Source organism: Catharus ustulatus, chromosome 9 (assembly GCF_009819885.2).
Source record: "Catharus ustulatus isolate bCatUst1 chromosome 9, bCatUst1.pri.v2, whole genome shotgun sequence".
Lineage (NCBI taxonomy): Eukaryota > Metazoa > Chordata > Aves > Passeriformes > Turdidae > Catharus > Catharus ustulatus.
In genome coordinates, this window is record NC_046229.1 from 5745896 (window position 1) to 5773771 (window position 27876).

General features: G+C 42.3%; 1 protein-coding gene across 3 annotated transcripts in view; it reads left to right on the forward strand.

Moving 5' to 3' along the window:
- The window catches only part of GLIS1 (GLIS family zinc finger 1), a 177025-nt gene that overhangs the window by 36075 nt on the left and 113074 nt on the right, over window positions 1–27876 (forward strand). Inside the window, exon 1 of one of the 3 annotated variants that reach the window (XM_033068048.1) lies at window positions 8209–8318. The exons of the other annotated variants lie outside the window; for them this stretch is intronic. The gene's annotated coding sequence lies outside the window, so the exon portion shown is untranslated. Of the gene's footprint in view, window positions 1–8208; window positions 8319–27876 lie in introns of those variants that run through there. 3 annotated transcript variants of the gene reach the window in all.

Below are 27876 nucleotides of genomic sequence, written 5' to 3' on the forward strand. Positions count from 1 at the left end.
AATGCCACTGTGCTATAGTATTTCCCCCGATCTGAAAGGTGAATTCAGGGATGCCTCTGGCAGTAAACATGACTGCCACTCACAGTTACTTTCAGTAATAATAATAATTTTAAAATAAATTGGTGAGGAGAATTTTTCCTGATTTCTACATCAAGGCACAAGGTTTGGCTGAAGCTTTACTTGCTAGGAGGCAAGGCTGAGATAAGTGAGAGAAGATAGACTTGGATTTTCTTGGGAAGGAAAGACAGTAGAAATCCTGGCTCTTAGCACCTTGAGATGACATGGTTGGGACTGTCACACACATACAGCTAGATGAGTGTGAGAGCTTGATGTATTGAAGGGCAGAGTTTGTGAAATCATCTCCTGCTTGGGAAGATTTCTGTTGGGGATGAACTGGCCACAATTTACTCTGATTTGAGGCAGAGTTGTGAAGGTTAACATCTTAGGGGTCCTTCTCATCTCTTTTCCATGAGACAGATAAACTTGATTGATGGTCCCTGATGTATAAACACCCAATATTCTCTATAGTAATGGAAGTGGCAGCAAATGCTGAAGGAAGAGCAGAAGGAGTCAAGCATGTAGTCAGACTTCCTGCCACTAATATTGTACAACTGAGGACTTCTTGAAGTAGTGTTCCTGTTGTATAGACCTTCATCTGTCTGGCTACCACAGTTTTTTCTAGTCACTTTTTTCAACTTACAGATTCACAATATTCCCAATATCCTCTGCTGGTTTTTCATAGCTTAGCTGTATTTTAGTGAAACTCCCCACTAAGAGCTGACCCACTGTGATTACACAGAAACTGCCATTTGATATTTGCATTTGGTGCCTCCTCTCCTTTGCACCTTACAGGAATGTGAGTGAAGTAGTCCATTATCCATGTGCTGCTTAGTAGTATTTTACTGCTTGGATTGCACAACATTTAATGACATGTTAGGGAAGGGAATTTGTCATTTCTTGTCCTGAAGGAAACTTGTCACAGGATTGAAATCAGTTTGCTGGTACAAAACTCAAACTTGAGTTTTATAGCATGACCTTTCGGGTAGGATGAGATAATTTTAAGAGGCCATCATGCTCCAGGGAAGTCAAAATGGAAAGAGAAGTGTGGGGGGAGGAAATCATTAAAAACATGAGTACTAAATTGTTTTTGCTCTGTGTTAGGTTCAGATATTTGTCCTAACATCTGGTTTCTCTACCACTTTCATCTTAAATCTAAGCTGGATTTTCTTAGTAAACAAGCAGCAAATTCATCACTGTGAGCTTTCCAAAGAGCTTTACAAGTTATTTTAAAGATCTTTTTGGATCTTTTATTTTTATTGCACAATAAGCTTCCATTCATGACTAAAGATGCTTGCTTGAGGTGTCAACAACCATTTTTCTTTCCTGTATTTCAGCCATGTTCTGTGAAACTGGACCAAAAAATCTATTAAATTAGATACGCCAATAGAAATTGATTTTGAAATGGAGAAAAAATAAATTATTATTCCTTCTGATATTCATACAGCTGTGAATACATCTTGATTCAATTTGTACCAAGCGGTGGGAAAACACTTTTTGAACAGTTTGAAAGCATTTAATAGTCCTGTGATGCTCAGTTGATTTACAGTTGAGCTGTACTGGATTTCAGTGCCATGTGTCTGAAAGTTTGAAGGTATGATATGGAAAATTATTACCTTCCCTGTTATTCTGAGTAATTGCTCTCTAATGGACTCTTCCAGCTTTGAGACTGTTTTATTGCTTAAGGTAACTGTTAGCTGATGCCAGTTAATACAGCAGTGATTATTGACCAGCTCCTGGGAGGATATTGTCTGTTCCCTGGGTGACAGGAGCCCTCTGTGCTCTATCCCTCTTAGCTTCTAAACAGCTCAGAAAATGGAAAAAAAAATAAAAAAGCTCTTTTCCTTTAGGAGTGATAACTTAGGATTGCAGAAATAAAGGCCTGGTCAAAAGTGGTTTGGACCACTGATGCAGCTAATTGGGAGTCCCATCTCAGCCTGCAGTGATCCTGGATGTCTCAGAGGAGTGCTGCAGCACTGTGGTTATGGAGTGCTTCCTTTCTGCTGAAGTCTTGTTGATCATCTTCTTGTGACACAAGGAGGTGAGAATTAATTATTCATGTAGCTTGGTCACCTCCTGTTATCTCTGGGTTTGAGATAAAGCTCCAGATCTCTGTGGGATCTCTCACTCTGAGGTACATTCTCTGCCTTTGCTTACGTCTGCTTGTTTGTACAGTGTCCCTTTTGGCTGGAGTTTAACTGCAGTCCTGAGAAAGGGTAGCCATGGATACACTGAACACAATTTTTTTGCTATTTCCATTTGTTTGCAGCCCTTGAGTGTTCTTCCATTGAGTTTGTAGCATGGGCATGTGCCATCTGAGGTTCCATGGACTGAAACAGTCCTTAGTACATAACCAAAAGGAGTAAATTTAGGTACTTGACAAAGAATGGTTTGGGAGGAAAATAATTTTTTTTCTGACTGGAAGTAGAACCTATTCACCAGCCAAACATGTTGGAAAATCATGGATGCAGCTCGTGGCACTGGCAGAGTACATGGGAAATTTGGGCCTTGGATGAACAAGTACCCATCTGAAGAGGTACTTCATTCAGTCAGGCATGCTTTTGTGTATTTATTCCATTCATACCTTATCTCTGCTGATCCCTATGTTTTTTTCTGGTCTGAGTGAGGGACCAGATTGTTTCAGATTGAAACTTTATGGGAAAATAAAGAAATATTTTAGATAATTGAGACTGCAGCCAGGCTATGAACTGCTGAATATTCTATCAAATGCTGAAAGAAAGTAGAACATACTGAAACTTCTGAAAATCACACAAAAGCATCTGCAAGATGGGCTTTATGTCTTCCTAAGGTGCTGGGCAGCTATGGAGGGTAGGTGGCAATGAAAATTTGTGGACATAAGTAAAAAGCTGAGCTTTAAAAATACTGCTATTATCCATATTTCTTTGAATTTGAACAGTTTGGAGCTTGGCAGAAAGTAATTAAAAGTGTCTCCAGCTGAGGCTTTTAGTTCCGCTTTTCCCCTGTTATTTTCCAGGACATTCTGCCCAGGTAAAAACGGTGGGGGGACATCTCTGAAGTTTCCTAAAGTGCTCTTGGCTGTTGAGGTGTGCCGACATGTTCAGGGAAGTGTTACAGGGCACAGAGTCGGCTTGTCCTGCTCTGGAAACTACTGAGAGTTAATGTTCATGCATTGTCTGGTGTGCAGGCACACGGGATAATCACTGGTGGCCTTTTGCTGAATAAATGAAAGAGGAGCCAGTAATTCTTCTGTAGAGGTACATAACTGCCCAGGGGCCTTTGCTGTGGGTTATTCGTGTTCCAGGCACAAGACTTTGTCTCCTGGATAACTTAATCTGCACCAGGGGAATTCAGTGGCCTTCCTGAGGGGAGATACAAGTGATGTTCAGGTTGGGAGGCAAAGAAATGGGACTGCAGGGAGGGAGCTGCATCATGCCAAGGGACAAAAAGACAGAAAATGATATTTTGAAATATGGTGATCCACATACAGAGACTGATGCTGAGAACAGAGAGGAGTTTAAGGGGAGGGCAGGGCTGTCACTGAGTGATCCAAGCCATAGGAGACCTGTCTAGTTAACAGAGCAGTAAATCTGAGCTTTCCTGTGTATATTTATTTTCACATCACAATCTGTTTAAGCAAGAAAAGCACATTCTAATTGCACTCTAAACAAGGATTTCTCCTTCAGCATTTTACAGCTGTTTCTTGTATGCGGTGCCAAGCTGATCTTGGTGATGAGATGTTCTAGCACAGCATGGACATGAGCCCAGTGGGCAGATGTTTCACTGCTGCATTTTCATTCACTCTTTCAAGGGGCATTTGAGAGACTGTTTTACTCCTTCATAAAGGTTTATAATTCATGAAGCCCATTGCTGTGCACAGAGCTGCACATCTGGCATAAAGCACTCTGGTGGCCCAAAGAATGTGCTCACAAGAAATAAGATGCTTTTGTAGTAAATTCTGCAGTCTGACTGGAATTAACTTCATTTAAGACTAAAGAGCAAAGATAACAGATAAGATAATGGCTCCTGGAAAGGTGATACAGGAGCTGAGTTACAGTACCTGTGAGTGCAGAGCAGCGCGGAACGCTTTGGGCTGTAAAGCGCTTATCAGCTCATGTACACAGCGACCTAAGGGCTTGATCCCGGCACTTGGGCTAATGAGGACAGCGTGAGCAGGGCCGTGCGATCCCCGTGGCAGAGCGTGGGGAGCAAACAGCCCTGCAGCCCTTTCCTTGCTGTTTGTGTGGCGGTGGGGCCGCCGCGGCACGGCGCTGCTGCCGGGCTGTGCTGCGCTCCCCGGCACGGCCTGGACACCGCGGGGACAGCGCGGGGACACCGCGGGGACAGCGCCGGCAGCACCGCGGGGACAGCGCGGGGACAGCGCCGGCAGCACCGCGGGGACAGCGCGGGGACACCCTGGGGACACGGCCGGCAGCACCGCGGGGACAGCGCGGGGACACCGCGGGGACACCGCACCCGCTCCCTCCGCTCCTCTTCATTCATGCACTAAACAGCAAAAGCAGCGTTCTTCCCCTCTAGATGCCCGCTGCAAAACGTGCGTTTGAAAACTGCAGCCCGTGTTGGTTAATTTAAAACAATCAAAACGAGCCAGTGATTGCGAAGATAAAAATATTCCAGTTGAATAATCAAATGTACCATAAAGTCCCTCCGGACTAAGACATCTTACTAGTGGCATCCCAGCTAAATTTAGACTTTCAAATTGAAACCATTTCTGCTGAGAGGCCAGATCTGTCGGCATGTTCTGCAGTTGGTGAAAAGACAAAGATCATTCCCAAAGGTTAATTCAGACACCTGAGGTCTGAAGTTGTGGGTGTCTCTCCTGACTCTTGTAAAAGGCTCTTGTGCTCCCAAATTAGACAGCATCAGTGCAGTGCTGAATTCAAGTGTAAAGTTTAGGCTGTAGTGAATTGAGGCACAGATTTTGATTGGCTTTCAAAGGAGCTGAAGCCAAGCTGGTACTTTTAGGCACAAAGGGCTGGATAAAGAGTTTTTACGGGCATGGAAAAACTGTAAAGGCTGACAGTAAGTACACATTAATCAAAACTGCTCCAAAAATTATTTTTCTTTAATGGAACAGTATGATTCCTGCCGACTTTTAATGGGCCTTATATTCCAGTTCCTGCTGTGATCCACTGCCCACAGTGCACCACAGTCCCTGTATTTGTGGAATGTCCTCTTGATCAGTTGGTTACTGCAGTGTCTGGGAGAGCCTTGCTGACTTGGTAAGAATCTGTACCAAGCAGGTGAATGACAGCCCAGGGGAGGGATGAGTTTGATGTTACTTTTATCTTGGGAAGTGGCAGCATTTGGGATCCACAGTCTAACTGCAGTGCTGGTTATGTTGAAGTTCTCCACTCATAACATACATACAAGTCTGAAGTAAGTACTGCACCCTTTTCCTGGCTCCTCTAGGAGCTGGGATTCTTGTCAGAATGTGACAGGAGATCGCCACGGGAAGCTTTGGAGTATTCATTAATAGAGAGCCAAAATGATTCAGTTACTTTAACAGGTTTTCATCAAAATCGTGTCAGGGACATCATCCTCTGCCAGCTCCATTGGAGGAGTTGTAAGAATTGAGCCCAGAGAAGACCAGAGGGGAAAGAAAACACACTTGAGGGGAGTCAGTTTTAACTCCAATTTATGGATGTGGAAAAGCATCCCATTTGCTAAACAAAGTATTTTCCTGCTTTGCCTATTTTTAAGTTCCTATACCAGTTACCTAGTGATGTATTTCCCATATAAAATTTTAGGGTAAAAATCTCTCTTTGTTCACTGTCATAGCATGCCCTCTATTTTTTCAGTTAGAGTGAGAACAGAATGTGGCTGTTCTATTCTGGAACAATCAGTGTTCTCCTTTTCAGCCTAGTAAGTACTCATTTAGCTTTATTTAAATATTATCATTTTCTTCTTCTCCTCTGAAAAAATGGGGGAAAATGTTCTTTTAAAAATTTGACTCACACTCAAGGGCTTTGTAAAAGCTGGAATGTGCAATTAACATAAAACCAATTCTTCAGTATCTGAAATTGTGGGGGGAAAAAGGGCAGAACTGATTCTTGATGCCTCTCTTGTGCAACCCAGCATTCCTTCAGAGTAAAAAGATTCCAGTATTAGTGGAAAGCGTTTTTGTAAGACATCTCAGCCCGTGCCAGCACGGCATGTAATGCACACCAAGCAGCCAGCTCATGAAGAAAAACATGTTTACAGAAACTGAAATGACTTCTTTGTTGTTTACTCGTGCAGAGGAGAGAATGGCGTCAGGAGTACTTCGAGAATCTTGCTTTTAGATCACCACTGAACCAGCACCACGGTGTGACCAGGCAGAATTTCAGTGACCTTGGGACCGTTCCAGGGGCTGCTGAGCAGATGCCCCATCATGCACATACAGCTGATGTGTGGCACACAGAGGGGCATTGTCGTGAAAGACACGACTGTAGACTGGGCTTAACCCTGCCCTGTCACCCCAGGAAGAGTGACTCAGTGCTCAGTCACAACAAACCCTGCTCCTAACATCACCCACCTCCCCAGCACTGCCAGACTCTGCTGTCTCCCTGTGCTGATGGATCCAGCTCGCCTGACCAGCTCAGAGCTCCAGCATGTCACTGAGATCATCAGTAATGTGTGAAGGTTTAAATGCAACTGTGCTGCTGGGGCTGGTTCATGCTGACCTTTGAACAGCACATTAGAGAAATCTTCCTCCCAGTTACAGGATTTTGGAATTCCTCTGGTTATTTCCTGTTCACTTTTATCTGCTTCCCTTTAGGGATCTGTAACTGCTTCTGATTTTTTTTTTTTTTTTTACCTTTGATAGATATGCATCATCAGTACTTCTTAAAGGTGGGGTTTGTTTTGTTTTGTTTTCTCTAAAGAGCAATTTGTAATTCATGCAGTGGATGTGTCTTTTGGCTCCAGGCTTGAGATCCTGGAGATCCCACCCACTGTGGGCACAGGCACTGTTGCATCTCTGTTCACCCGGGTGTGGAAGGTGTTTTGAGTATTGCCTATGCAGTCAATCAAATCAGTTATTTGTATCCTTCTTTTTGCAGTAATAACTAAGTGTTTACCAGGGTTACCAAGACCCATGGGTGTGCTGTGACGGTACCTGGGCAGGGGGGCAGCTCTAGGCAGGAGAAGGAAAAACCTGGCAAAATCAAAACCACTGACTGTAGAAGGTGATTTTGCCTTCCCCTTTCCTGGTAGAATAGGTGCCCAACAGGGCTTCCAGCTAGATGCTGAAGGAGTTGTTACCATGAGCAGCATTCATGGAAAGTGTTTGTGTTGTGAATGTCCAGCCAGCACAGCTCTGAGCAAGTAATTTGTGTGAGGAGTGTGCACCTTATTATTTTTTATTTTTATTTTTTTAAATTTTTGGCTACAAAGAGCAGGGAAAGGGGAGAGGGGTGATTCACACAGTTAGACATCACTTATGGTAAGTGTGTTGCCCTTGAAGAGCTTTTCAGGCAATTCTGCAAACGCAGCAGAGCTCTTGTGGGGCTCGTCAGGATTTTTAGGTCCTTATCCTTTCATTTTCTTTCTGCTCCTGGGTGGTACTCCTTGTCTTTGCTCCACTAGATTTTCTCCCTTTTTAGCAATAGTTTTCTCTGCTCTTCACAGTATCTTGTATTGCAGGCTCTCCTGCTTCATTTTCGACTTTACATTACCCTTGTGGCATGAAGTTACCCCTGTTTGTAAGTGGAGGAGCAGAGGCACCGAGTCCCCAGACCCTTTGTCCATTCTTATTGATCCTTATATACAGAGGTGTTGTATGATGTTCTTTAGCCTAAATTCTGCCAGAGAAGTGTTGACTAAATGCTCCTTCTGCCACTCTGGGGTTTCTCTGTACTGCAGGTTTACTAGTGATTTCTCCGTCTGACCAAGGATTGTATTTTCTGGAAAAACTTCTGTGTAACTGAATAAGTCTCTCTAATCAGGCTGTATTTTCCTGCTCTCTGTCCTTAATTTAATCCTGTGCACTTACAGTCATGTTTGCCTTTTTGAGCAGCAAATAACACTGTGTTCTGTAGGATCATTGCTGTCCACTTGCCTTCTTCCCTCCCACCACCTTCCTAGGATGCATCTCCCATTCTTTCTCCTCAGATTAATGAAACTGCTTTTCAAGACCTGATGTCAGTTTTTCACTTTCCAGGCCTTTCCTCTCCATACTTACTGTTTCTCTGACTAGCTGGAGTGATCTCCTCCTCCTCCTGGTGTCAGCTGTGAGGGCAGGAGCTCTTCTGGTGCTTTCTCTTCTTCAGCAGTGGGAGGTGAGTGACTGGACAACCATTGCCACATAGCTGTCTTGTGCTGCCCTCAGCATGGCCTGGAGACAGTCTGGGACAAAGAAACTGCTGGGGTAAGATAGCTGGGTGCACAGGGATTGTGGGGGTGAGTCACATGGGATCAGAAGTGTGACACAAATCAGTGTTGCAGCAGTAGCAACTGCTTCATCCTCAAAAGCTGATGGCTCTGTGGGAAGCAGATTGCCTATGACTCAGTTGGCTTTGCTGACTCCTGCACAAGTTTGAATGAAGCCCAGGCTGACCCCAGAGGTCTGCAGTGAGTTCATCCTCTTGATGCACACAGCTGGGAGATGTCTGATCCTGTCTCCAGTTGCAGTGCTGGCAGGAGTTAAGATTGCTACCCTGTGCTCAGAGCTGAGCAAGGGAGAAGGAGTCTTCCAAGGCTCACTGTGAATGGTGTTCAGAGGAATAAATTAAAAGGTAATGAGGATCTCTGAGACCTTTTTATCTCTTGAAATGAGTTATACTAACAACAAAGGATAACTTTCCTGAGGTGTTTAATAGTCCTGAGAGGTTCTGACAGCCTCAGCTGCTCTGCTGTGTGTTCCTTGGATATAGAGCAGCTACTGAGACTGTGAGCAAGGCTCACACTCCTCTCCCTTTCCTCCACCTTGCCCCATTTCTCCTGCCTTTCTGATTGATCACTGTGTACAAAACCAGTGGGTGTCTGTTTCATTTCAGGCACTGAGGAGCCATGCCTTCTGTGACTGTTGTTGGACACTGCTGCTAATGTGTCACATCACTAGAGTGGCTCTTCTCCTTATACCTCAAACTTTTGGTGGTGGCGTCACTGTGAAAAGTAGCATGAAATAGATGTTGGATCAAAACACATAAAAATGAACACATGGGGTAGTGTTGAGCCAGTTAATGGGACTTAATATTCGGCAATATCATGATTTGATGAAGTATTGATGAACAGGCATGCAGTTAGTTTAGTGTGGTTGTAAGGAAAGTGTGTCTTGTCCAAGAAATCTGACGTCAGATTTCCTTGAGGTCATGAGGTTAATGGATTGAGGTTTTTTTAAAAAAACCCCTCAAGTGGTCAAAAACCATAAAACCCCCAGTACACATGGTGTGATATTGCTGAAACATTTGCTAAACAGCTGAAAGTGCTGGCTTGGAGTAATTGACAGTAGGAAGTCCAGAGTAGGTGGATCCCCAGTGGGTTTGTGTGTGCAATGGTCAAGTCTTTCAATACTTGAGGCTGGAGCTCCTAAACCATGGCTGATAGAACCTCCTGCAGGATGTGAAGGTGGATTCAATGCTGAATAATGACAAGAGCAGAGTAATGTAACATTTACAATCATTTTACAAGTTGGAACCCACTGAGAAAAAAATATTTCAGCACAGCTTGGTATTTGTATTGCTGGGGCAATAGGAGAGACACCTTGTCCTGGAAAGCCTTGAGGTGGTTCTGAGTTCTGGGCAGCAGTGGCAGTACATAGACTTAGGTATTAGAGAGTTTTGTGCTGCTCCCAGTAGAACATTACAAGTTGGAGAAAGTGCATTAAAGAGGAAGAAACCTTCCTGAACCTGAGTCCTTTACCTTCTAGGTTATCAGAAAAGTTGAGTGAGTTGATGACAATAAAGCTCTGTACATTACAGGATTCTTAATGAAGCAGAAAAAAAGCATAGCAAAAACTGAGTTCAAACAAATAAAATTGAAAAAAAAAATAAATTCTTAATAAGAGATGCAGAGAATCTCTAGGCTATATTAAAGCTCTGGGCCTCCTGAAGTCAAGACTGGATGTTTTTTTGGCAGTTGTGTTCAGCTAGAGCGTGAGTTTACAGAATCAGAGTAACTGAGAAAAATTCAGGGTCAGACAATGGGATTCAGTAGGTCCAGCAGTCTTAAAAAAAAACCTTGAAAAATTGTATCACCTAAAGCACAGGGTCAGGCACAGAGCCAGTTTTCTCTTGTGGATGCTAAAGGCAGATGTTAATCATATCACATTCCTGCCAACCTTCACCAGATTTTCTTTGTCATCATCCTTAAAAGGGTCTGATTTTGCTCAGTGGGAGGGTTTTCACTGGCTTCAGTGAAGATGAGTGAGTCAAAATAACATTACTTTTACTCCCAGATCAGTGCTCTGGCTCAGTAGTGTTCAGATATCGAGTGTGAGGGACTCACTAACACCTTTTTATACAGGCGTCTCTTTTGATGCACTTGTGAAGCTTTGGAGTGTAGTTATTTGACAGATTATTCTTCTAAGAGCTGACACAGAAATTAGAATTTGGATATTGCATTTTCCAGTGTCATTTGGTAACAATTGCAATAAATTTGATGCATTTCTACCCATATAAACTGAAAGATCAGAATCAGACTTGTTTATATTTTCGTGATTGAGTCATAATTGCTTTCATGTCTTTGCTGTTCTTTTCATGGATATTTCCTTGGACTTTTGAGTTTGAAGAATTATTTTGAAAAAGGAAATGTGGGGAGAAGGGTGAGGATAAAGGCAGAGAGAGGGAAAGCAGACTGTTTTCCAGGCTCTCATAGCTACGTTAAAAAGCACCTGGAGACAAGTTAAAGAAGAGGTATTCTTAGCCCCAGCACAGAACTTACTGTTGCTTATAAAATCAGCTTTGCTGATGTTGCCTAACAACATCCCTGGGCAGCTTGTGCTTGAACAATTCACCAGGTTATTGTAGAACAGATTATCCACACTGTCCATCTCCTTCTGCCCGGAGGAGAGGCTGCCAAGTCCTCATCAGAACCCAACTGCTGCCTTTACTGCCTATTTCCCACTGACTGGGAGAGGAGCTGGTATTTAATTTGAAAAGAGGTTGTGTTTGTTTTGTGTGCTGTTAGACAAGAATCCTTTGCAGGCAAGGATCTGTGCTTCCCGTTGGCTGCGCGTGCAGAATTCCCATGGACGCTGATGGGATGCAGTGGATGGGGAGGGCTCTGTGGGTCAGTGCAGGGAGCAAAGGGGCTGCCAGGTTTCTGTCTGTTGCTGTGTGTACATCACGATCTCAGGTTGTGGTAGGGAATGGAGGGGCAGCCTGAATTCCTCTGGGTGGGCAGAAGAAAGCAGGACTAGGGGCAGTGAGTGGTACCTAATGGGATTCCCATTTGTAGCCTCAAGACTTATCCCTGCTCTCCTCAGCAAGGTCTTCCCATGTTTTCTGGTGTTGCTAAGCTGCTTGATAGCATTTCTGTCTCTAGTTAGCTAACCAGAGTGCCCACAACTGGAGGGCAAGTAATTAATTTGTCTATTAACACAAACCATAATAATCCTGGAAATTTACTAGAACTAAACAGAAACAAGTGGTAGCAGAAGTGTGAATGCTGCCCTTCAGTATTCCCTGGTCACCTGGATTGAGGCAAAGTGAAAGGAAAGAAGATGGCTGTTCTGTTTCTTGTGATGCAGGTTGGTGGGATTTGTCCGATACCAGACCCAACCTTTCTGTCCTCAGGTTGCCACAGTTTTACAGCAGACACAGAGAGAAGGACAGTTGCAGTGATTTCAGATTTAGTCCAGCCACTACTATGTAGTTGGTCTCTTTGGCATAGAAACTGCTTCATCTTCCTGTCTTCCTCCTCACATGAGTTTGAAGCATGACTAGTTTGTCCAGCCTCCATCTGCAGGTTACCATGTGTGTAGCACCTTTTTTTTTTTATTTTTTAAAGGGTATGAAAGGATTAAGTTAGCTGTTAAATCTCCAAAAAAACGGACAACTTCTGTTGTTGAAAAAATTGCGTTATGATAGTACAAATAATATTTCTCAAGTCTAGTTTTTTGATACAGTGACAAAAAATGTGAGTAAATCCTTTTAATTACACTTAACAAATCAGTGCACAGTGGGATGTAGTGCAAAATTAAACAAGCTACAGTCTTACGGACAACCTAGAAATGCATTCCTCAGTGTCAGAGCCATCCGCTGGTTCCTCCAACCTATTTTTCAACCACATAAGATTTAATTGTTGCAAATGGAATACTTGTTCTACAGAAGTCCAATAAATCTGCAGTCTGTCTTCCCAGTAATCAATCACAGATTGTGAATTGCATGAGGAAAAATCTATAAGATATGTTCTTCATGTCTAGTACGTTGGGTTATTTTCATGTCTTGTGGTTTGAATTTGGCCACTGTCATTTTAGAGGAATTTCCTGCCATCTGCGTTCAATTGAATTTTCTCACAGATTTGGGCTTGCTTGTAAATACTGGGATCTGGCAAAAGGAGTATCTTTGTTCTTCAGGGGCATATTCAAAAACCGTTAACATGGTATTGGCAATGTGCTGGGTTAGGGAAGATCCAGGAGATAAAAAAGGTATAAATTCCCCCCTGCCCCTAACAGCTGATGATTTATCTGTGTAGGAAAAAACACAATGAGTGCATGAGTGTGTGGTAGAGTTTTATCTCAAACTATCACGCTATTTCATATTTTGCTTATTATTAGGGTGTTGGTCTGACTGTTTGCTCGTGACCATGTACACAGGCAGCAGGCTGAGAGTAGCCAAAATATTACAGCAAATTCCTGGGGGGTCTCATTGCACGGTCCCAAACAGATTAGGAGTTGGTTTACCACCAGCTCTAATTTGTGTTTTGGCTGCTGATTTTGCATTGAGTTAATTTCCAAACAGTGATATTGGCATATGTAGATTCTTAGAAAACACCATACCTTGGGGCAAAGGAGCTACTTTATCTTCAGCTTAACATATCAACTGCAGTGTTACGAAATTCAAGGTAATCTCATCATCCTAACTGAAAACTGGAGAGAGCCCTCTACATTCCTTCCTGAGAGAGTGTGTATAATCAAATAAAAAAAATTCCAAGCATTGAGGATCAAGTTTAAACTAACAAAATCAAAACAATTCAGAAGGGAGTTTATTGCCGTCTTGAGCTAAACCTCACAATGAGGAATAGCAGATAAAATGGATTTACATGTGTGCTCAACTGTGTTACTCGCTGGAGATGGAAGAGATGTCCCAACTCAGAAAGAACCTGCTTCAATTTATCTCATTTTGCATATTTCAATTTGTCAGACTTTGTGTTGTTTGGGCATAAATCAAGGGCAGTTCCAGCCTTGCTGTGAAATGTAGCCCTGTGAAAATGATGGCAAGGGCTTTTAGATTTATCATGTCTCTGGTTGCTTAACAGCTTACTCCGTTTGTGGATGGAAAGATGTGTTTTCTGACTTCCAGTTTCTCAAACTAACTTTTGTCTTCAGGAGTGGGTTACTTCACCCTACTGTATGACACTGGGCTGAGATTAGATCTTCCCCAGATCCTTTAAACTTGAACTGTGCATTTAAATATGTGCAACTGCCTGGAGTTGAGCAGTCATCTGTTGATAGTGCAGCAGAGGGAATCCTGCTTCTGCTCCCTTCGTTCTGCAGGAAGGGGAGAAACAAGTGTTTTGGCCGGCACTGTCCTTGGAATCTCTCAGTGTTCTTTAACCTTTGGTTTCTAGCAAGCATTTTCCAAATTCTGTCAGTACCTGACAGCAGTCCTGTCTGAGATGTTAAACAACAGCTCAGCCCAGGCAGCCAGAGGGTGTCATTTTTGCATAATTTATTTTTTTTAGAAGAACTGCAGCATGAGAAATCAGCGAGTTGTTTTCAGTATTGCATTTTCCATGGTCTGGAAATAGTCAGTGCCTGTGAGACACTGACTTGCTCCTTGCAGTAGCCTGGGACACTCCAAACTCTCAGGCTGTGTCACTGGAGCCTCTGCTCTGCCCAGGGATGCAGAGAGCTGGGGAGAGCACAGCTGGCGCTAAATGCACTTGCATTTCTGTCTCTGGCTGCTTCCAGGACCAGGCAGCTTTACCAAGTGTTTGCCCTGGATACACGGGCAGATTGCTGCTACACATGAATCCCAGGGAATGTTTGCACTCCTGCTCCAGGCAGGCTGGCAGTGAGTAAATGGGCATAGTTCAGCTGGAGCAGGGTGATGCTGTGTGGTTCTGCCTTTTGGGGTGCCAGTGTGTCACCCTGGCTGCCATGGACCTGTTCACTGCCTGGGAGCAACCTCTCACATGGAATATTCCCCCAAGGTTCACTTAGGTTATCTTTCCAAAGATTGCAAATCTTAGCAATATTTTGGAGGTTTTATCCAGTTCTTGCTGGGCATACTTTTCTTTCCTCTTTCCCTGTTTCCTTAATTTCTTATATTAGTTTTCTCGTCATGACATTGGTGTAGATATTTGTCATTTTTGAGGGTATTTCCAGTGATGTGACTATTTTAATTCAGTTATAATACATCAGGCAGCACTATTCTGATTTCACTAAGGAGCTGAGGCTGTTTCTTTATGAATAGATGTTTATTCACGACTTCTGTTTATAACATGGCATGACTATATTAGCAAAGATTACCTATTTGATCTTGACAGCAAAGCCCACAATAATCTGGAAACACACCTTCCAACTTTAAGCCATGACTCTGAGAGAGAGAGGCTCCTTTATTTAAATAAAGTTTCCAAGATTCTCTGGATCACCAGTTTAATTTGCTTGTTTACCAAACAAAGGGTTGCATTTTACACAAGCCAAATGAGCCTGGCACTGCAAATAAAAAACAGATTACATTCGTTGCCATTAGTCACTCAGACTTAAAGGGCAGCTCCTCCCTGAAAAGCAGCTCTAAAAACGGCATTGAAGATTTCCATGGGTTTTGTCCCTTAGTATTTCCAAAGCATAAACATTAAAGCAATACTTCTATTTCCATGTGTCAGTCTTGCACAAGTTAATTTTGTTGCCTGACCTTCTACTAATAAAGTGTTTCACATTTGACAAGCCTGTCTCCTGTCACTTCACTTATGCAGTTCACTCTGTGCAGGTTTTGTCCCTGATTATTCTGAGGCAAATCTGGGTTCTGTTGCTGTAGAAGAGCTGAAACTCCTTATTTCTTAATGATTTTTTTTTGAGTGGGTAAATGATAGATGGGATAAATCTTCAGCATTTTCTTCCGTGATTAGATCACATCATGTCCTGAATAAATCCTGTTGTTTGCTCCAATGTTCTTCTGCTTTGGGTATAATATTTCTTGCTTTGTCTTCAGGAAAGTTGATAATTTACTTTGTCCCTGATCCTTTGTCACTTTATCACTTTATCGTGTTACCCTCTTGTTCCCTCTGCTGTGCCTTCACACATTGTTATTTTCCTCTCTCAAACAACTATCTCCCTTCCTTCTGCTGGATTTCCCAAACACTTGCCAAGCCCTCAGTGAGTTCATCTGCATGATGCTCTTCATCTAAGGCTCTACTGGAGACCAATAAAACCTATAGGGAATTAGCTGACAAAGCCAATTGTTGCTGTTATTTCATAAGCAAACATGCTTGCATTTTCTTTCTCTTTCTGTGAATAGCTAAATGATCCTAACAATAGTTCTCTTGTTCTTCATTTGCTTCTCCCTGCCATTTTGTATCATGAAGTTAAAGTACTGATATATCTAGTGTGCTAAAGGGCATCTCTCATGTTTGCCATGTGTGGTTACTGCAGAATAAAGAACATCACTTAAAGTTCTGTATGATTTTGATAAGAACAGGATGCTTATCCTGTGGGTAGTGAAAACTTCCTGATGGTCTTACTGATCCAGTCTGGCTTTCAAATGCTTGGGGTTTGTTGTAATTTTGGTAAGTAAATCTGTTGTTGCTGGGAAGCTTCCCTGGATGTGCTAATTGAGTTTTATTTGGATCCTGAGCTGTATCTCAGTAAGAACAGAGACAATCTAGGCTGAAACATCATGTGGTTGTGCATATATATGACTCTTGGGGAGTCTCCAGGCTGAAGTTTCTGGAGTCAAAGGTGCCCCAGCGAGATGGAGCAATATAACCTGGATTCTTGCCTTGATCTCCCACTGTGCACCTGAGAATTGCAGGTGCTGATGTCACCGTGAGAACTCCTGAGATGCTGATGAAATCACATGAGCTGAATACAATTTTGCAGCATTTGCTCAAACCAATTGGATTAAAACCATATCCTGCTGCTTTTACTATGATTACCCAGAAAGGTTGCTGTGTTGTCATTGAAGATATTAATGTGGCTTAGTTGTCTGAGCTTCAGAATACATCATGGAAAATGGCTGTGCTAAAAACTCTGTTAGGTAAAGCCAGGAGTAAAAACTAACATCTCTAGTAGAGATTTCCACAGTTCTTCACCAAAGGGTTCTGTTAAAAGGTGGCATAAGTCTGTGTGCCTGAACTGTGTTTACTTAGCTGAGATGTTGACATGGATGGCACTGATCATTGGAAAGTACATTTGCATTGCAAGTACCTGTCATTTTATAGAAGGCAAATGCTTGAGTGCAAGCAGGTGAATAATTTAAACTATCATGGACTGTACACAATCCAGAGAGTAAATAGGTCATTAGAGTAAATTAGCAATGAAGCTATAGGATAGAACATGCCAGCTAAAAGATTTGATACATTATCCTTACAGTTCTCAAAGACATGAATAATTATCCTCCTGACACAAGTGTCTTAATTTAAGTCAGAATTTGTATCTGGAGTTAGTGTGAAGCTCTGAGAGATAGAGGAGCCATGGGAAGCACCATCTGAGAGGGTGAAAAGCTCCACAGTAGGGTAGCTGTGAGTGGTGCAGGGATCTCTGACTCCAGCCATGTTATTATTACTTTTTATGATGTGTGACTTGTGCTGTGACAGATTAGAAATATGCTGTTGGAAGCTCAGAGAGGCATAGATACATAAAGTTCTATGAAAGTGTTTTAAAAACTAGTGACATTTTCTAATTATATGCATTATTTTTTTCTAGTATTTTTTCCTGTTGCTTTGGTTTGTGGTTCTTGATAAACAATTGGCTTTATTTAAACTGAAGTTCTGTTCTCAAACCCTCAACTTGTGAGTTGGATGCTCAACCCCTCATTTTTGGCCTCACCCATTTGCTGTGAGCATGTTTAGGACTAATGTCATCACACATCTTGCTTGGTGTTAAGTAGGAAAACTAAAGAGGTGGTTGAGGATAAAGAGAGTCTGTAATCACAGAGGGAAATTACACCTTCAAGCCAGCACCTTTGCTCTTGGAAAGTTGAGAACCTTGGGGAAGGAGCAGTTAAAATTCTCGGTTAGGTTTCTGTTATAAGCTCCCAACAGGCTGCAGGAGGCGTGGGGCTGTGAGGTTGTTCTCAGCTCAGGGCAAAAGCTCAGCTGCCCTGAAACCAGCAAAGGGAGCTGAAGTCAAGGCAAACCCCAGCTCTCAGAAATCACTCCTTTGCCAGAAATCTGCTCCGGACTAATCCCCAAAGTGATGCTGATACTGCCAAGAGACAAGAGGGCTGTGGCTGTTCCTCCTCAGCTATTAGTACTAAACCAGCATGCCTATGGGAGGGATCAAATTGCATCTGCTGGGAGAAAACCCCTCTGGCTTACCCTGCCTTTGTGCCTGCTGGAAGATGTGGCAGGGCTGCAGTATTTGGGTAATGAATGTTGCTGTGCCATCTTCACTTGGAGCTCTTCCCTTGCAGAACTCCTTGGAAACGGTGTTTGTTTAAGAGGCAAGGGGGGAGGGAAATTAGTATCAGGTAAAAATGTATATGTCTGTGTGTATATATAAATTCCCAAAGCATTCACGGCCAGCTACTTAATAGTTTTCATTGAATTAATTTTAAAACGTGAACCTTGTTTCCTTTATTTAATAGAACAAAACGGCTTCCATATTCTTGCCTGTAACTAGCAGGGTTTATATAGCATTCTGCAAACAAAGTAAGCATTAAAGTCCCTTTTGTCCATCTGTGGAATGAATAATTTTGTGCAAAGTATTTATTATAAGCACACGATACACTTAAACTTTTTACTGTAGTGGTGACAGATCCAGCACAGAACTGGATTGTTAAGTAGCAAGCACACCACGCTTCTCTACTGTATAAAAATTTACTGACCTTTCTAAAGGCTCTTGGTTCAAAGGAAAATGTTAGCTCACTTGGCTAACTTTTGGGTGCTACTTGAAACGATTCTGGATGTTGGAATAGTGTGCAAGAGGCTGTGACGAGTTTCGGTCGGAATTGCACAACTTCATAAAGGTAAATGGAAAGCTTTGGGTCAGGTACACACGGGCACTGGCTGCCCACCTACTCCTTGGGACTGCATGAGGCAGCAGCTGGGCACCCCTGGGTTAGGTACCAAAATGTCTTGGGAACCACCTCAGAAAAACATTAGGATTTCCCTGTTACTTGGCAGAGGTTGGGACTAACCCAGAGGTGACATGTCACAAGTACCTCCCACTAAAGTAGTTGCTTTTAGGATGATTTACAGTAGGTTCTATAATACACTAATGTGCACACACACCAGTCTTATTTGCTGTCAGTGAGGCAGTCCCTTCCCTTCTGTGAGTTCCATTCTTGCACATGGCAGTTAATTGCTCCCAGAGTCTCACTGTTCCCCTCTGGGGTTCAGTACATGTTTAGCATTCAGCAGTCTTGTCAGAACCAGACTTTGGGCTCCTCAAAACATCCTTCACTTGGGTCTGAATGTAGAGAGCCATGTTCAGGCAGGGCATGAGGAGATGAGATTTATGGACTAGCCACAGGCACAGAGAAGCACACACCAGGCTGGAGGGAGTCCCAGTGGGGATGGCCCACAAGCACAGGGCTCTTGGAGGTGACCTAAGTCACACCACCATAGATTTCCTGTAACCTCGGTTATGCTCACCTCTAGATTGGGCCCATGGGCTCTGCAGAATGTCTTGGGTGTGGCAGTAGGGGCAGCTGGTTTAGTTTGTCTCTCATTGTACTGATGTTACTGGCTGGAGGAAAAAAAAAGAGACTTTTATGAAAATGTATTTCCAATGCTTTCTGGCAGACAAAGCAACAGATTCCTTTCTGTTGATCCCTTCCAATCTGCTGCCCTCACCCTTTGGAATTAGCTGCATGCCATGCCTTTACAACCAGTTGCAGGGCCAGTCTTGTCTCCAGCAAAATGTCTTTCCTTCATTTATTTGAATTTCCCAGGGATGAGTATTCAGGGACAGCATCTTAGCTGATGTCTGAATATTTGCCTTTGTCCATCTATCTGGTCCTCTTTCCAAATGCTGTTTTCTTTGATTTCTTGAATAGTATTTGCAGTCAGTGATAATGAATTCATGGGCAAACCCACTGTGCATCTTGTTCTTTATTGTCTTGATAGGGTTACTGCAGTGTGGTGTCTGTTCTGCCCTCTGAAGTGAGGTCGTTTGTCACTGACATTTCATCTGTGAGGGAAATGTCTTCAGCTACTGTGCTGGTATATTCTTGAGTTTTATGATAGAAAAGTTCTTCGGGTTTTGCAGTGGTTGGGTTATGTCTGATGTGTAGAATGGCACCAGAAGTGGACTCATGGATGAAGAATGTGTCCCCTTTTCCAGCTGTAGCACCATTCTTCAGGCTCATGGTGGGCTGTCCGTGCAGCTGTTCTGGAATCAAACCTTCTGGACACAGAGCTTGTGGAGCAGCTATCAGAATAAACATTAAATTCCTTTGTGCATCTTTGAAATCCAGCTGAAGATCAGAGAAGGTGTACTCATGTATGATAAGAGGATAGAGATTGTCATTTATATGCAACAGCATTCTCTCATAGGTTGTTTTTTCCCTCAGGCTTATGGTTAGTGAAGAAAGATCCCTGGATCTCTTTCTCACTGTTCAGCAGGAATGCTGCATTCCCTTTCAAGCTTTGCTTCATGAGCATTCCTCTGTCATCACAGTGTTTATAATGCTACTTTCAGGAAAGATTTGCTCTTGTGCTTGCCCAAATCCCAGAGGGATCTGTAAGAAAGGTACGAAACCAGAGGAGAACTGAGTTCCTGTCTGTGGATCAGGAAGGTGGAGGAGAAGACATTCCTAAATGCAGGTCTCTTCATTAGGTTTCTGTTCCTCCCAATTTCTTTGAGTCTGTGTAGGTGCCAGTTGAGCTACTGCCATTTGTCACATCCCTGAAATCTCATGCTCAGTCTTGGGAAGGTTGGAAATACCAGCTCTTTTGGAATGCCTTTTCCAAAATGTCCTCAGAGTTACACCCTGCACGGTTAGAGGCGTGGGCAAACACAGGGAGGGAGGAGCAGTGGGAATGTTTCATGTTATTGTGAGTTTGGGAAAATGTCTTTGGTGTGTAGTTGGAATGTATTGTTTTAACCAAGAACAATAAACATAATGACTGAGAATACATAGAAGTATTTCAGGATGTTAAGGAGTGACCAAAAAATTTCTTTTTTTCTCCTGTAAAAGCCCATTTTTTCTGTTGAATAATGATGTAAACACTGTTTATTTCCAAGCAGGCAATTTGCACATCTGTTCTGATGTTACTTTCCAGGTTTGTTTGCTATTATTCTTTGATGGGAACACCTAAATTGTTTACAGTTCACAGCAAGACCTATTTAGTTGGGTCAGTTGGTTTCTTCATGCATGTAAGACATTCAGGGAGTTGTTTGATACACAGATAGGAAGAATCTGATGAAAAACTGTAGAAATAGTGAAGGTGATTTTTACTTCTGTTTAGTCTTACACCTGACCCAGTGTTAGCTATAATTTAAATTTAACACTTGTGTCAAGGAGAAACTTGAAAATAAGTCATGTTTGATAGTCTTGATAATGTGGTGTCTGTTCCAGCTGATACTTTATTTCTTCAGTCCTTTGATTCTTTCCATATGAAGGCAGCAAATATTTCCATCAGGTTGATACAGCTTTTTCTTTCCTTAGAAGTTGGATACCTTTAAAATGGCTCGAGCAACTGCATCTCTAAAATTTGCATAAATAAATCAAATGTGTACTGTGGCTTTTGTGATGTTCAGTGTCTTTATTATTTGATGATTAAACGTAATGCAATTTACTAATGAAGAGATGTATTTTGAAGAGCAAAGGTCAGGGCCAGATTTGAAGACTTCCATTGCCTGAAATGTCTAAAGTAATTTTAATCAGGGAATTTGCTTGCAATCATCAAAGCACTTTTCCTTTCATGATTTGAAAAAGTCTTGCTGCTGATGTTTATAATTATGGAACACCACCATCAAACCCTTTGCTCATCAAACTTCATTACAATGATTTATTTGACATGCAGTAATACTTATAATGCAGAACAGAAACAGAGCTATTGATTTACCAGCAAATTCATTAAAATTGTGTAAGTATTATTGCCAATAGATACACAAGGAACATAAATTATTTTATTCTGTTTTTTGAGTTACAGTGGGTCTGTCAAGGAGCTCCATATAAAGCAGGGCAGAACGCTGATATTTCTGTATGTTAGCAGACTGCTGGAATAACTTTTCATATGTAGAGATCTCATACTGTCACATTTTGCTTACAAAAGTATTTTGGTTGGTGCAGTCCTGTCTTGGAAGGAGACATATTTTATGACCTGTAATGAAGTCAAGAGTATGGTGAGTGAGATATCAAGACTGTTTTTTAGATACTGAATAGATTACATAATGGGGAGGGAAGATGGTTTGCATTTTTCTGCATCACAAGTTTCAGGTTCATCCAGAAGCTACCATGTGTTCAGAATATTTTGTTGATATCAAGAACTCTTTGACTTGTTTTTATTTATATTAAAATGATTCCAGGAGTGCAGAGAAGGGCATTTGCTGTTATTGTATCTCCAGACTATGCTTTTGTGTTGCATCTCAGCTTTTGTAGGATGTTCTACAGCACCTGTTCCAGTGGAGCTGGAGGATTATCTACCACAAACTGGTAGTGACTTTGCTGTTGTCATTAGTAAGTGCTGGGAATTGTTGGTGTTGTGCAGGAGGAAAGGCACCATCCTGTTATACCAGTGATGGAACTCTGTGCAGAAGTGTGGCGATTGAGTTGGGCTCTGGAGTGAGTTTGTCTCTGTGGGATTTACTCGTGGAAGGTTGTTGGATGTTAGAGGGAACTCCTGGATCGCTTAAACTGCACTGAGTTCAAGGGCACATTTTGTTCTCTGTGTGTTTTACTGCTTTCCCTGGAGGGTTTCATTTTTTTTTTTTTTTTTCTTTGTTTTTTTCTCTGGGCAGTTCCATTTTGTGCTTATCAAAGCTCTGCCAGATGCCACACTGAACAGTGTGCTGCTTTCCCCAGTACAGAGCATCTACTACACTGTTTTTTGGTTTCCATGCCTAGCCTCAGGCAGGATTTGTTTTTTTAATTACAAAGTTAATTTTTTTCTTTGGACACAATTCAAACAGCTAACAGTAATGCTCGTATATCCCTTAATGCCTATGACAGGTTTTCCGTGTAAACAAAAATTGCATCTGTCCTCAGGGACTAACTTCTGTGAGTATATATCATGAAACGTTGGCTATTTTTATAAGGTATGTAAATGAACATGGAAAATACTGAGAGGCTGTCCTGGAATGTGAAGAGCTTATATTTCTGTCTGAACTTGGGTAAGCAAACCTGTCCTTGCTTTTAAAAATGGTTGTTTTATTTGGTTCAGGGCTTTGGTTTTGGCTGATTGGTAGTGTATGACCCTTCAGGTCAGTCTGGATCTAATGGAGATTTCTGTGAAATCACAGAATTGAGCAGTCAGGAGCCACATGAGACTGCAACAAGCAGATAGGAGATGGAAGCTGAGTTACTCATTGGCCCTAAAATTGAGTGGTTCTGCAAAAGGAGCTGGAGTCAGTGCTGGAGTGCAGGAAATTTTGGTGATGGCATGAGCTGAGAACCTGCCCCATGATCTCCCAGCAGCAGGATTTGACTGGGCTGTGCTGTGTGTCAGTGGATGGAGGACAGGGTCTGTTCTGATCAGCTGGATCCACAGAACCATCCTGGGTAGGTCAGGCAGTCTCACACAGCACAGCGTGAGAATGGCTGGACAGACAATATTTCCTTCCCTAGATTTTCTCTGAACTTTACAGGTTTTCCAAGAATATCCATTCCATGTGTACAGGTATTGCTCCTGAGGTGCATAAATGTCTCTGGTCCTTCTAGGAGACAAATTACTATTGTGTTGATGTTTCGGCTCTTTTAAAGAGCCCGTGGATAGGAGCAGATGTGTTCATGGAGGCACTGGGCCTCCGGGCTTTGGCATCAGGATAAATTACTGCAGAGTAACAAATCACCTCGTGTCAGTTGTTCACTTGTGAGTAACCACATGCACAGTCCTTCCCTGCAGCACCTCCTTGGGAGTGAAAGGTACTTCAGCTCTCATTTCTGAAAGGACAGCTACCTTAAATGAAGTTGCACTTACTTCAGGAAAGTGACTGTACAAGGCACTATGAAGTGGTTGATAAGTAGAAACTTGGCACCTTGCAGTGTGGCAGAATTGTGGATCATTTTAGTTTCCCTTCACTTTAAGTATAGTAATTTTTTTCCTAGTTCAAAAAGAAATCAAAACCAGTTTAATCTTCATCTATTTCTGACTTCAGAGCACGTTGGTATCTCCCTGTTAGTTACCTTAGAAGTTAAAAAATGCTCTTCCTGTTCTGTTGAAGAAATACCCTTCCTTAGAAAATTTCTGTAGAATGAAAATTTGGCAATTTAATTCCTAGGCTCAAATCACAGCATTCCCTTCAAAAAATACATCTTTCTTTTCCTTTCCTGAGTGCTTACAAAGAAGAAGAAAAAAATTAGCAAGTTTTCCTTAAGTTTGGGTTCTGTTGACTTGATTGGCTGATTTCCTTATGGTGTTTCTCCAGAAGAACACAGGACCTGAAACTCAGTGTTGATCCCAAAATCACATGAGTCCCCTAAACTGGATGAAGCAGAAGGAAGGGAACTGAAATGGGAAGAAAGGCATCTTCCTTTTTAAGCAATTCTTTTCTTTCAGCTGTTTTTGTTCCATGAGCGCTGCCAAATCTCCAGTGGAGATTGGAGTCTGGAGAAAACTCTTCCCACCTCCTCCAGTGTCAGCCATGCTGAAGATGGCTACACCCAGTGCTGTGTTTGAGTGAGGTGTTTGACTTTCTCCTGAGCTGGAATGCAGAACAGTGAAGGGCTGTTGGCAGCTTTGTGATGAGAGACCCTGGCCTGGGCAGATCCTCAGTCCTGGAGCAGGATGTACCCTGCAGCCATCCCCCCTTCCTGTGAGGGGCTGCTGGCAGCGGGCGTTTGGAAGGATGTGGAAACTGCAAACATCCCGGATTCCCAAGGCAGGCTGGAGGGAGGGATGTGCCAGTTTGCCTCCCTGGTGATGACAGGCCTTGAGGCCTTGGAAATAAGGGTGTGAGGGATGGGATGGGAGGGCTGGGATGACCCAACAGCAAAAGGCTGGGGAGAGGGAGGGAGGGAGAAAGTGGTGACAGGGACTCCAGGGCTCCTCTTGGTTTTCTTGCTTTTGTCCCTTTCTGTTGTTTTTCCCTGCCGATGCAACAATGAAAATGTGACCAGGCCACAATTTAAGGTGAATGGGAAGTGACTGAAACCTGATACTACAGGAAAATGTGTCTAATGATTGTCTTAAGCTGGACTTTTGCATAGAGCCAGGTCTCAGATTCGCCTGAGCCTTGGGCTGACTGCACTGTGCCTGATTTCTGGCTGCACCGTGGCTTGAGCTATTACTTCATTCCCATCAAAAACGTAATTCTCACAGAGAATTTTTCAATCTTTCTATCCTCTGAGCACTAAACTCAGCTTATTTGCCCCAGAAAGCCTCGCTGAAATGTGCTCTGACAAGGCTCTGACTACCTTTCCTTTCTCTGATGGGTGATCTGTTGGGGAATGGGCCTTGCAGTGCAGTCTGAGCTAATTTGCCAGAAATGAAGACAGATTGTAAAAGGCACAGCAGCCTACTCAGAAGAGCTTTCTTTCTCCCTTTCCCTTTGCATCAGTTGATTTGTTATAGGAGGCATGTCTGTGGGGGACACTTGCATTGATGATTCCTTGGGATGCTTCTGGAGATCCTTTCCTGTGCTCTAAAATTAACCATGAAGGTTCCTCCTGTCTGGCAGTGACAACAAAGGCTTAGGAGGTTTAGAGTTTAAGGCTTAGCTCCAGTGAGTATCCCAAAATATATATGTCTCTGCAATTCTGGAGCCTGTTTGAATTATTCAGACTTCTTCCTGACCAAGATCATGCAATCCCCTGTGTGCTCTCTGGCTGTATTTTAAGATACTTTGGGTGAAGGCTTCATATTAGGTCTTGCCAGCAAATACATAAAGCATTGAAATGGGGGTGGCCAGACAGCAATGTTTTGACAGTAACTTCTCTATGTAGAGTGATTGTATGGTCCTGCAGAACTCGGGTATCTCACAGTCTTTAATATATTTATTTTGTTAGTATCCCTATGAGATACAGAAACGCTGTTACTCCCATTTAACCAAAAAGCCATAAAGTGCAGGCTGAACTCAGTGATTTGCCTGAGGGCCATCCAAAATGTGAATTACAAGCTCCAGTGTTTCAGTCTTTGCTCTAATCCAAGGACCATCCACCTTCCAGGCTTCAAGCAGACATAGGCACCACAGTCTTTGAAGATAAATCATATACTGTTGGAGGAAAAGCTAGAAGTGCCCTAACCTTACCTTAATTAGGGTGTCTCAAGAAAACAACAGTAAAATACATCATCTGTGATGAAGTATTGAACTTGATAGGGAGATCTGAAAGAGTCAGAGTGTAAAGGGCCATTTTTGAAAGGCTAGTAAAATATATGGACTATATGGAAAATGAGTTCCATTAACCCCTGAAAACATAGCAATCCTAGCTGTCATTTTTGTTAATTGGCATATACTGGTGTTTCCTGCACTGAGGTGATGCAGTAAAACTTAGAGGAATTTGTACAGTTTATTTCATGCTCCTGGAATCTGTTGGACAGTCACATTTACAGAACTTGCAGTTTGAAGATCAGCCTGTGATGCCTTTTGCTTTCCTTGTTCTGTTGGGTGTAGTTCACCAAGACAGAGGTTGTTCCTTGCTCCTATAATGTCATGAAATAAAGTGATCCTACAGTAGTTCTATTTGTTTCTTCTTCTGAAGAAGTGGAGTCTTCCAGAATTGCAGTTAGTAGTTGTTGTTTAATAGCTAATTTGTGAAAATAGTATTTAATTGTGCTTTCATGTGCACATAGTTTGTATAAGCAGCGCCTCTGTTTGCTATGTAGATCAAGAATTGGTATTTTTCCATCTAATAACACTGATTCCATCCAGGAGCATCCAGAAGGCACCGACAGCAGTGGAACGTGGGGCTTGCTAGGTGTCAGACCCGCTTGCTGGTGCCTGAGACTTGAATTTCCCACCAAACCTGGCTGCTCAATGTTGATGTGCTTGCAAACCCTATCAAGTTCAAAGCATGAGTTAGGACAGTACTGATGCATCTGAGGAAATTCTGTCTCCATTTGCTTTGGCAAGGAATTATGAGTTGGTTTGAAAATATTGAAAATATTTTGGGAATTATTAATTGTTTTTCTCTACATAAAGTGTCTTTTCAAGAAAATTTGACTGTGTTAAAAAAACTTAGTCTCTGCTGAACTTCAGCTGAGTTAATAAAAAAATAAATCTTCAGACTAGATTTATCCAAGCTACTAAAAAGTTGCTGGGATGAAAACCTAAGGAAAAAGAAGTAATTTCTGGCACAATGTGTTGTTTTATTTTGCATTTTGTTACATTAATATATGAGTCCATTGTTGCTACTTGATTTCAATAAAAGGCAATCATTACACAAACCCTTACTCTGGTCACTGAGCCAATCTGCAGTCTTAACTAAAAGATTAGATTCAGATAACTCAGCTGAGCTTTCTCAGAAAAATAGCCTGATAATATTTAAGGACTGCCTTGACCGATTGTAAATTTATCTTCCAGTATCCTTATTAAAGAATTAACAGAGAAGTCTCAAGCACTTCACCAGTAGAGACAGAGAGAACTAAAACCTCACAGTGGTGAAGACTGTTGTTGCTGCAGAACGAAGACAGACTTAGTCTTGCAGATTTTTTTTTGCATTGTTCTGTTTATGTAAACACCAGCATTTCAGTGGAGAATCGTTTGGAAACTTGGAAACTTTTAGCAGTGAAATGCTTAGAAATGTCCATACACACTGTGCACTCATGTAAAGTTAGAGCCCCTGTGCTAAGCCCTATAAACTATTTGTAAAAGAGTATTGTTTTGTTTAAGCTGAGCCCCCACCATTGATTTCAGGGTATGGCACACTGCAATAAAACCGTGGCCTTCGGTATCTCCTGAAAGCATCACTGTTTTGTGAATTACACAAGAGACGTTAAAACTTGATGGCTGGAGAACAAGATGTAACATGCCTTAGAGGGTCAGGGTCACAGTCAGTGTCAGCCTGGAGACGTAATGTTTTCCTGGCAAGACAGCAAGACTTGCCATCCCTTCGGATTAGGAGGAGAAGGGACATTTATAGGTAGAGCTGAGTTTATCCTTGTGAGAACGGGGCATCCTTTAGGACTAGGATATTGTACACATTCTATAGCACAGCCTGGCCTGAGAGGTTACAGGGGCTGAAGAAATGTTGCTGGGATGTGACCAAAGATCTGTATGGGTGGTAGTGCCTGAGGGAGAACAGCAATAATTAAAATGGGTACAGTCAAGGCAAAACTCAAGGAATGAAAACCCCTATAGTTATTACTGATTTTGTTGTTTGTTAGATAAAAAACTCACAGAGTTTAGATAAGGTTTTTGTTGCAAGGTCAGGATTTGATTTGCTAAGTATTTTAAATTACTGTTCC